At 40.6% G+C, this 11,331-nt stretch overlaps 1 long non-coding RNA gene across 1 annotated transcript; it reads right to left on the reverse strand.

Annotated features, from left to right (window-relative positions):
* Positions 1-5,925: 5,925 nt before the first annotated feature.
* Positions 5,926-8,564, reverse strand: LOC148253043 (uncharacterized). The gene is made up of 2 exons (XR_015813519.1): positions 7,171-8,564; positions 5,926-7,049 (listed from the first exon to the last, which is right to left on the reverse strand). It is a non-coding gene; the product is annotated as an uncharacterized LOC148253043 (long non-coding RNA).
* Between the last annotated feature and the right edge of the window lie 2,767 nt (positions 8,565-11,331).

Consider the following 11,331-nt stretch of genomic DNA (forward strand, 5'->3'; position numbering starts at 1 on the left):
TTATTGGTTTCAAAAAGCTCGAAGCAAGTGGCTGAGCCAACGCGATCACAATATGTCTTATTACCACATGTGTAATGGCCCCGAAAATTAAAAAGAAATGTATATATATTTATTCCAAGTACGGAAGCGAAATAAAATAGATTATGATTAACATCCCTTACACAATAAGCAAAACGAATTAAAGTATGAAAGAATAAACTAACTTAAAGGAGATACTGTAATGCCCGAAAAATATAAAAAAAATTGATTATATTATTTTAAATAGGTTTAAAAAAAACAAAAAAAAATAAATGTCACGTCAGCAGCCACGTCAGCAGACCCAGTCAGCAGTCCTGGCCAACCAGGACCTGCCACGTGGTAAAACCACGTCGACCGGAGACGGACCACGTTGGCGATCCGCGTACGCGCGATCGGACGGCCCAGATCAAGCGTGCGTACGGACGACCCAGATGCAATCGCACGGACGGCCCAGATTCAATCAAAAACGGACGGCCCAGATTAAATCAAAATGGACGGCTGAGATCAAAAGGCAAAAGGGTATAAATAGAACCCCCACACCTGACCACAAAAACCCTAGCCGCCTGCCCTCGCCGGAGAAGACGCACCAGACGCCGAAGACGCCGACCGCCGCCACCCGCCGCCGCACCGGGGAGATTTCCGACCGCCGATCGAGGTAAATTTCATACCCCCGACTCGTTTTTCCACGCTGATTTCCCCTATGGCCAAATCGGAGCCAAAATCCCAGGCAAACGGTCGAAAAACACTGCCGAAATCCAGCGGCACCGCCACGCCCCTTCTCGGTTTTTGCCTCCGATGAGGCCCTTCCCGGCCTCCGTTTGATGCAATTTTTATATCACCGTGATCACCATTCTTTTCTCTACAGGTTGATCGGAGCCGAATCACCAAAACACGAACTTCACCGGAGAGCCGCCGCACCCAAGAGCACCGCCGCCGGTAAGCATCGGTTTTCTGTAATTTTTTGGCCCCCCGAGGGCCCTAGGATTGTTTTATCGCAAGGACCGATGCAAGTGTGGCCGAATTCGGCCGGAAACGGCCGAAAATGGCCAAACCGAGGCGAATCGCCGCCGTAAGCGGCGGCGCCGTGGCCGGAGCACGGCGGAGCCACCGTGCCGGAATTGCGATATTGGCCAAAAAGGGGCCCTGGGTCTAATTTGGGATTTTTTGGAACACGTGCAGGTACCAGTAGTGCGTTTCAGTTCCCCGGAAAAAATTCAGGAAAAATTAGGGACAGCCTGTAGGCGCACTGTGAAGCCGTGTTCGGACCCCGAAACGTGTAAGGACCCCTCACCCTATTTCCTATCACGGTATTAAAGTTCAATAATGATAAAACAGTATTTTCTTGAATCAACGAATGTGTGAAATTGCTTAAGGTCGCTAATGGAGCCCGAGTCTAGTGTGTTTGTCGGTTAACTGTCATTTGGCCTATTTTACAGTTTTAAATGCAGTATGAGGTTTGATATTTTCATTTTATAGTTTCGTGTGCATATTTACTGTTTTATTGATTATGGATTGAATGACTGGGACATTGATGCTGTATGTTGTCTGTTTGGCATAAATTACTGTTTTGCTTGTTTGTATGTGGATTAATGATGCTGACTGAGGAACAAGAGAATGAAAGATTATATAAATGGGTAATTGTATAATGTGGTCAGCCTGACTAGATATCCTGGGAGATAGTGGACGGACCGGGTCCGTAGGGAACCCTACCAGGATTGTGGTCTGCCATACCAGACGGGGTATGGAGATCTTATGTGTTTTGGCGCCCATACCAGACGGGGTATGGGGACGACCCGTTTCACCCTCACACCGGACGGGATAATGAGGTTTATAGTTTTGGCGCCCATACTGGACGGGGTATGGGGACGGCCCTGGAATCTGATTTCAAGTGTTAAGAGTTAACGGGTAGCGGGACCCCTATGGATCCCAATTGATACTAGTGGGCTGATAAATGAGGAAAATATGTTGTGTAATGATTGAATTACAAAAGGCGTGATAAGTGTTATGTTATACAGTTCATATATGATTTCATGATGATGATAATGTTATGGCTTTCGTATACTATTTTATGAATTTCACCGAGGTAAGTGGATGGCGAAGGATTTATTATTGATAAAAGAATTTGTTGTAAATTATGCTCCATTGGTCTTTTTGTGTTTTCTACCCACATTTACCTCCGTGACGGTGAGATATCGTGATGTTCTTACTGGGCTAGTGAAGCTCATTCATTATTTAATCATTTCAGATCAGGAAGACATTGTTCCCGAGCCCGTTCCGCAGGAGGACGACGAAGGGGACGCCTAAAGACTCCGTAGTCATATTCGTAGCTTTTACTTTCAAGTTTCTCCTTTAGGTAGTTTGATCTTTTATATTTTGTGAGCACGTTTTTAGTTTTAGTGTAAGGGATGTTAATCGAATTTTTGACTTCGCTTCCGCATTTAATATTTTTAATACACATTTCATTTTAAATTTCCGGGGCCGTTACAAATACTATGAATGAATGTTGTAAGGAAAACTAATAAATTCTTTGGCTTCTACTCGCCGTCTTCCTGCAGAACTAGCTCGGGAACCAAGTCATCCTAATCTGAAATGGTTAAGTAAAGAATGAGCTACATTAGCCCAGTAAAGACATCGCACTACCTCACTGTCACAGAAGTAAAGGTTGGTAGAAAACAAAAACGACCAATAGAGCATAATTTATAACAAACTCATTTATCAATAATAAAAACCTTTACTGTCCACTTACTTTGGTGAGATTCATGAAAACAATTACATCATAAATATCATAAGATCACGCACACTCTGTAACATAACACATATCATGTTTTTGTATTTCAATCATCAGACAATAAATTTCCTCTTTTATCAGTCTACTAGTATCCATGGGGATCCATAGGGGGTCCCCGCTGCACGTGAACCATTCACATTAATAACTTAATTCCAAGGTCGTCCCCATACTCCGTCCGGTATGGGCGCCAAAATTATAAACCTCAATACCCTGTCCGATACGAGGGTGAAACGGGTCGTCCCCATACCCCGTTCGATATGGGCACCAAAACACATAAAGTCTTCATACCCCGTCTGATATGAGAGACCACGTTCCTGGTAGGGTTCCCTATGGACTTGGTCCGTCCACCATCTCCTAGGATATCTAGTCAGGCTGTCGACATTATCCATTATCAATTCACATACCTTTTTTCATTTTTCTTAATCTCAATTATCCAATCAAATACAACACGTAAACCAGTAATAGATATCAAACAAGGCAACACAATATCAGGTTCACAATAATTCAAAGCATAATAAATGAAACCGAGATTTATGCATACGAAACTATAGAATAAACACATCAGGCACCATACTGCATTCAAAACTGCAAAATAAATCAAACAACACCTGACCGAAAATATATCAGATTCGGGCTCCATTAGCAACCTTAATCAATTACACATATCTATTAATTCATAAAATACCGTTTTATCATTTATTAGGCTTTAATGTCGTGATAGAAAATAGGATGAGAGATCCTTACTTGTTTCGGAGTCTAAAATTGGGTTCTCACTGCGCCTACGGGCAGTCCCTGGATTCCCTGAAATTTTCTCCAGAACCTGAAACACACTTCCAGTACCTGCACATGTCCCCAAAAAATCCCAAATCAGACCCAGGGATCTTTCAGCCAATTTCGGAATTCCGGCACGGCGGCTCCGCCGTGCTCCGGCGATGGCACCGCTGCCCACGGCGACGATCCACCTCGGATTGGCTGTTTTCGACCGAATTCGGCCAAACTTGCATTGGTTCCTGTGATAAAACACCCCTAGGGCACTCGGTGGGCCAAAAAATTTCAGAAAATCGAGACTTATCGGCGGTGAAGCTCTTGGGTATGGCTGTTCCTTCGACGCGAGTTGCGATTCGGTGTTTTGCTCCGGACAATTTGTAAAGAAAAGGACGGTGGTCACAGTGGTATAAAAATTATATCGAACGGAAAACGAGAAAGGCCTCATAAGAGGCAAAAATTGAAAAAATCCGCAACGGCACTACTGGACTTCAGCGGTGTTTTCCGGGCAATTGACTGGTGGTTTGGCTCTGATTTGGCCACAGAGAGGTTCGGCATAGAAAAACGAGCCAAGGGGAGAAATTTTACCTCGTTTGGCGGCTGAAAAGTCCTCCGGTGCGGCGGCCGGTTCCTCCGGTGGCTGGATCATCTTCTCCGACGAGGGTTCTGGCAGCTAGGGTTTGGGGTTGGGTGTGGATCCAATTATTTATAATCATCCCCTTTTAATATGAGTCATCCATCATGATTTAATATGGGTTGTCCGATCGTGATTAAATTAGAAATAAATCTGGGCCGTCTGTGCCCGCGAGAACAGATCTGGGCCGTCTGATCGCGCGCACGCAGATCGCCAACGTGTTCCCGTGTCAGTGTCCCTGTCACGCGGCGTGTCTTGGTTGGCTGAGGTTGTTGACCAGGCTGCTGCCGTGACGTGGTACTATTTTTCTAAATTACTTTTCGACCCCCGATTTTTTATTTTCTTTTCGAAAACACCATTAGAATCCAAATTTTCACCCATTTTTCTCAAAATCAATTTCAATTAAATCCAAAAAATAATTTTCTCCCATTTTATTATTATTATTATTTTTAGTTCTTTTAAATTAAATTAAAATCTTATAAATTAAAAATTAAAATAGAATAAAATTAAACAAAAATTCCAATAAAAATTGAAATAAAATAAAAATAAATAACAAAATTATAAAGGAAAATTTTAGGTGTTACAACATGGCTTGTAAAGTTAACAAGAGCAAAAATCAAATTTTTAGAATTTGTGACCAAGAAAGAGATTAGGTAGAGGACTTAAATAGTATAAAAAATATGTGTACATCACTGTCAATACTTTAATGAGCTTGACAATCTCATTTTAGATAAGGAGGTCATGGATGTGATTTTCTCGGTGAGATCATTCAAAGCCTTAGGGCATAACGATCTACATGCTTGTTTTTACCAAAAACATTAGGATAAGGTAGGTCCATGCATACAAAGATTTGTAAGAGACACGATTGAGGAGGATTAGGACATTAACAAAGTGAAAAACACCATGATAATCCTTATATCTAAAATGAGCTTCCCTTAAACATTCTTATAATTTTCGTCTATTAGCTTGCATAATGTGATTTATAAAATAGGCTTTTAAGTCCTAATAAACTACTTTAAAGCTATGATTAGCTCGATGGTTTATAAGAGCTAGGCAAACTTCATTCCAGAGCTTGACAACATTTTTATTACACAAAAATCAATTCATACCATAAATATGAAGAAATATATAATTGGATATATTGCAATTTAAGCTGATATGGAGAAAGAGGCTGAGTTGGGATTTTTTAAAGGGCACACTTTTGTCCAGGTTCTCTTTTTATCTAAATCACTTACTTCTTTCTTTATGAGTTTCGAGAATATCTTCATTCATAGATTTGAGATCCACATCTATGAATTGAAAAGTATAGACGATCAACTCTACAATCAATTATTAGGATTAATAGGTCTTCAAATTGTTTATTTAAAAAAATTGAAGCCTTTCTTATTGGATGGTCATAATACTTCTTAAATTCAAAATTTTTGATCAATTGATGAACAATATCACAATTTTTGTTCAATAAGATTTCAAAGTGGATGATTAACTCATTCCATACTAAAAGAATTATAAAAAAAAATTTTGATAACATAGATTTATATTTCTTTATGATATCCCACGATCAAGATAATTGGTTGAATTCCATAAAATCATTTCATAAAAGTTAATTGATATCCTCTTTTTATAAAATAAATCGATTTTGATTCTTGAATATGATAGGTCTCAATCAGAGTGTACACTCTTGGCTGGTTATTTCTGCTTTAAGTAAGAAACAAACCCAGAATTTCAGAATAAAATTGATCTGCTTTTTCATTCATGGTGGGTTCTTTAAATGCATAAGAGTTTAATAAAAATTTCCTACTTCTACGGACTGAATAAAAAGAAAATTACATGTGAATATAAATGTTACTAATGGATAAAGTAGTGGAGCAGATATGGTGGGTAGCTGAAGTGGAATAGATCATAGTAGCTAAAGATGGTTCTCGTTACTACTCGTGGATGTAGTTGTTGGAGGAAATCTCAAAGGAAGTTGGTCATACTGATGGAGGATCGATTCTTCAACTTGACATGATATCCTTAATCTCTATATCGTGGGTTGGGGAAAGGGATCTGTTAAGATTTTTGGGGGATCCTATCATCACCTACATCTTTCAAAGGAACCTTGTCCTTAAGGTTCAAGTAGTAGAATGTCTTTTGTCAGGCTTGCGAGCTTTCCCAGGTGGCATCATCTGTGGTCATTTGTTGCCATTTAACTAAGCTCTCTTCAATGAACTTCGACCCCTTTTTGACCCAACAGTGATCGAGGATTGCTGCTGGTTAGAGAATAACGACGTCCTCTTCTGTGGTGAAGGAAAGGTTTTGAGTAGGTAGGAGGGAATCACCAACTTCCTTCTTGAGGAGGGAGATATGGAAAACTGGATGAATGGGGGAGCCTTCCAAGAGTTTGAGCTTGTAAGCCACTGAGCTGATTTTTTTTTTCCATTTGATAAGGCCTAAAATACTTGCAAGCTAATTTCTGTAGGGCACATCAAAAGAGTGTGTGCTGGCAATAGGGTTGGAGTTGCAAAAATACCCAATCTCCTTCTTGGAGTTCCATATGGTGACACCCATAATTGGCAGTATGTTGCATGCATTGGTTAGCAGCGTGTAGCTTGGCCTTTAATTGAGCCAAGATCTCATTGCAAGCTATGAGCTGCTGATCAACCTCATGGATGGAAGTAGTCCCAAGGGTGTAATGAGGGATGGCAGGGGGCAGGCACTCGTAGAGAGCCTAGAATGGTGTTATGTTGATGGAGGAGTGGTAGGTGGTGTTATATCAGAACTCGGCCCATGGGAGTAGATAGTGCTGCCACTTGTTGGACCTCTAGTGGGCTAGCCATCGGAGACACTGCTCGATACAACGATTATCTACTTCAAATTAACCGTCAGTTTGCTAATGGTATGAGGAATTCATTTTCGACTGTGTACCTAAGAGTTTGAAAAATTCATTCCAAAAGTTACTGATGAAAATAGGATCTCGGTCACTTACAATCGAACGTGACATGCCATGTAGCTTAACGACTCCATCTACAAACTTCTCAACCACCTTTTTGGCTGTGTATGGTTGGGCGACCCCAAAGAAATGTGTTATCTTGCTAAAACGATCAACCACCACCAGTATAGTATTTCACCATTCAGACATAGGTAGACCTTCAATAAAATTCACAGTGATGTCATCTCATACTTGACAAGGGATCAGGAGAGACTGAAGGAGCCTTGCTGGAGATAAGGTCTCTAATTTGGCTCGTTGGCAGACTTCACAAACGGCCACGTATGCCTGAACTACTTTCTTCATGGAGGCCCAATAAAACTATTGGGCGAGCTGCTTATAAGTGCGGAGAACTCTTGAATGTCCGCCTAGTTGGGAGTCATGGTGGGCTTTGAGTGACTATAGGATGATGTTTGAATTTGAAGGAAGTACCACCCAGTTTTTATAAAAAAATAACCCATTCTGAAAATGATATTGCCCATTTGGTTGGTTGTGGGCTAATCGGTTCAGCTTCTTGAGATAAGGATGGTCTGCTTCTTTTCTGATTTGGTCTCATATGTCTGCTTGACAGATGGGAAGGCTTTTAGGGTGGGGCTGTTGATTTGTCGGGATAGGGCGTCTGAGACACTATTCTTTGTATCTAGCTTGTAGGTGATCTCATAGCCATAATCAAATACTTTAGATACCCATTCCTGTTGCTCGAGGGTGGCGATTCTCTTATCCATTAGATGCTTCAGACTGCGCTGATTGGTGGTAATAAAGAATTTCCGTCCCATAAGGTAGGGTCACTAAGTCTGTAACCAATATTTCCTTAGCATAGGTAGACCAACACTGTTTGAACACCCGTAAGACACGACTCACATAGGCAATGGGCTTCCCTTGCTGAGTTAAAACAGCTCTAATCCCTATTCCTGATGCATCGACTTCAATGGTGAATGGTTCAGAAAAATTAGGTAGTGTCAATGTTAGTGTAGATGTTATGGCTTATTTCAATTTGGCAAATGCTTCTTCTGCTGCTGAGTCCCATTTGAACATACCTTTTTTAAGGAGCTGAGTCATGGGCTTGGCCACAATCCCATAGTTTTGCACGAATTTGTGGTAATATCTAGTAAACCCAAGGAACCCACGGAGTTCAGTCCACGCCTTGGCTAATTTATCATGACCTTTATTTTTCTTTAGTCAACCTTAACTCTTGCCGGTGTAATGATGTGTCACATATACTCTAACTCTTAATACCCAAAGACACACTTCTTCTGCTTAACAAATAACTCATGTTTCTGCAAAATCTCAAATACTTACCTAATATGCCCTAGATGTGAGTTTCAATTAGGGTTTTAGATCAGTATGTCATCGAAAAAAACTAATATAAACTTGCAAAAATATGGTCTAAAAATAGTATTCATAACAGCTTGAAATTTAGAGGGGGCATTGCATAGACCAAAGGGCATTACCAAATATTCGTAGTGACCATTGTAGGTCCCAAAGATGGTCTTGTGAATGTCATCTTGATGTACTTAAATATGATGGTATCTAGTTGTGAGGTCCAATTTGGTGAAGTAGACTGCTTTGTATAACTCATCTAACATGTCTTCTATCGTGGGTATGGGAAACCAGTCCTTCACTGTCACTGTATCGAGGATCCGATAATCAGTACAGAAACAATATGTACCATCTTTCTTGTAGACTAGGAGAATCGGTAAAGAGAATAGGCTGGTACTTGGGCGGATAAGACCCGAACATAGCATATCATTCTCCTGTTTCTCAATTTTAGTTTTTAAAAAATATGCATACTAGTAAGGTCCAACATTCACCAGTTTGATGTCGTTTTTGAGAAGAATTCGGTGGTCAACCTCCCTGGGCAGTAGCTAGCAGTCAAGCTCAGCTAGAATTCTTCCACCAGTTGTTGCATTTCTGGGAATAGGGTGTCTCAATCAGTGTTGGATTAAGAAAGGCAACATACCGCATACAGGGAGTATGGGCTGGCTAGAGAGCGGCTGAGATCCTCCAATGAAGCAGACTGGATTGTAGGGGTGCTTAGGACGTGAAGCTTATGTGGTCGACGCTGCCACTGGAATGCCATCGTCATGGCCTTCCAATCACACTCCAACGCACCTAGTTCTTCCAACCACTGAATGTCTAAGACCAAGTCAAGTCTAATCAGTGGTAAAGAGTAGAATATAAGAGAAAAGGGATACTTTTTGGTGGCTAAGCAATTTATTCTCGGCGGAGTCATATTGCTCCTCTAAATTCATTAAAATTTGAACGATGTCTAAACTGTTTCATTACTCCGTCAGGTTTTTATGAAGTCATGTAAAACTTATATGGTGAGTTATGGGATGCATCTTTATTACTAAAAACCGTTAAGAGTCTTTGTTAGATGAGTCTATTAATAGCCTGACTAACATGGGTTACACTCTCCACCAATCTAAATCCTTCCCTAATTGGATACTATATAGTTTTCAAAAGTTTCAAACAACTATTTTTAGGTATGGTCGTAAGAGATGGTTCGTGTGTTTGACATATTATTAATTATTCATTTGTTGGTTTAGAAAGCATTCTTTTATATGTTATGGGTTATGGATCCCCCATGCTTTCGTTGTGCTACTCTAATATTGTTTACTTTGGAGATTTATCTTGGATGAAATTCGTTATTCTCTTAGGTATAAGAGAATCATTTTATTGGGTTATCACGTTACTATTTTAACGATAAAATCATGCTTCCCGAATATTCTATTTCTTTAGGAATTTAACTTACAAGAAAGATAATCATTTTAATAAGGGTTTTTTTTATCGTGCATACATATTTTTTCTGAGGTTTGGTTATGTTGGAGAACATGTTGTTACATCTAATTCGTTTTACTAGATCTATATGGACTATTGAAGTTTTGATTAGGCTAAGTTGGATCATCTAAATTTATTAATTGTCGTACTATGTTGTTTTCTCAAGAAGGTTGGTTCGTGGTATCTTGATCAAAAATTGATATTGGAGGATATTTAGTTTTTGAGTGCTCTTTCCTTGTTATACACGGTTGGATTTTGGTTTCTCTTTTATTTTAAATCCACAACTCTCTTAGTTCCCATTTATGTCTTTACTTGCCTCTGTGTCTTAATAATAAAGCATTAGCTGTGTATAATTTACGATAAAGGTTACTCAACATCTCGGGTTCTTCGACTTTGACTTCTTCTTCTTCCTCTTCTGTACCGGCACATTCGATAAGTAAAAGTTGGGCCTTACGGCAGCAGTGATCGGGAGTAAACCATTCGTCACAACTAAAGCAGAGCCCTTGGGAGCGCCGTCGCTAAATTTTTTCTCAAGAGAGGTGCTTGAAGGAGTTTAGGGTCACTAGGGTTTGCATGGAGGAGACAACTTGAAGACCCTAGTTTGACTTGGTCTGAATTTGATTTGAATGATTCCCCCGACATTGGCGGTCCACCTATTCTTCTCTCATTCGAGCCAACCCGATTGCATCCTTTAAGGTACTAGGTCGAAACATGCAGATTCCCTCTGCTAAATCAGGTTTGAGCTCACTGATGAAGGCCCTGATCAGTGCCTTCTGGTCCATCCGCGGACCCAATTTCCCAGCCTTTCGAACTTTTTTTGATATTTGCGCAGTGGGCTCGTCTGCTAATATTGATGAGGACTTCATATGCGTCTTTAAAATCTGTAGGCCCGAAACGAGCTTAGAGCTCTTTTTCGAACCCGATCCAACAAATGAGCCGACCCTCCTCTTTGTACACTCTACTTAGCCACTGCCATCTGTAGTTAGCTTCTCCCTTTAGATAGAAAGATACTAAGGTGACTTGGTGTTGCTAGGCGGTTGCTTGGAATTCAAAGAATTGGCCGACTCTATTCAACCATTTGGTGGGATCTCCACCTGCAAAAGAATGAAAAATCAAATTTGGTTACCTTTAAAATTACAAGTGGCCTTCAATCCTCCCATTTGAGATCTTCCTCTCTGACAACCCACGGCGGGCTCGGTCAATTCAGTTGGTTGATGCTGGAGGCACTGTGGTGAGAGGCAAGCGTCTCGGTTAAGCATTGGATATTTTCCTCCATCGCCCGCATCTTGTTGGTCAAGCTAATTTCCATGCGGTTAAGGCTATACTATAGTCCCCCGAGCCCAACCTCCATATTTTCAATCATCTCTTTGTTGGATGCCA

Source organism: Carica papaya, chromosome 7 (assembly GCF_054855325.1).
Source record: "Carica papaya isolate Zhongbai chromosome 7, ASM5485532v1, whole genome shotgun sequence".
Classification (NCBI taxonomy): domain Eukaryota; kingdom Viridiplantae; phylum Streptophyta; class Magnoliopsida; order Brassicales; family Caricaceae; genus Carica; species Carica papaya.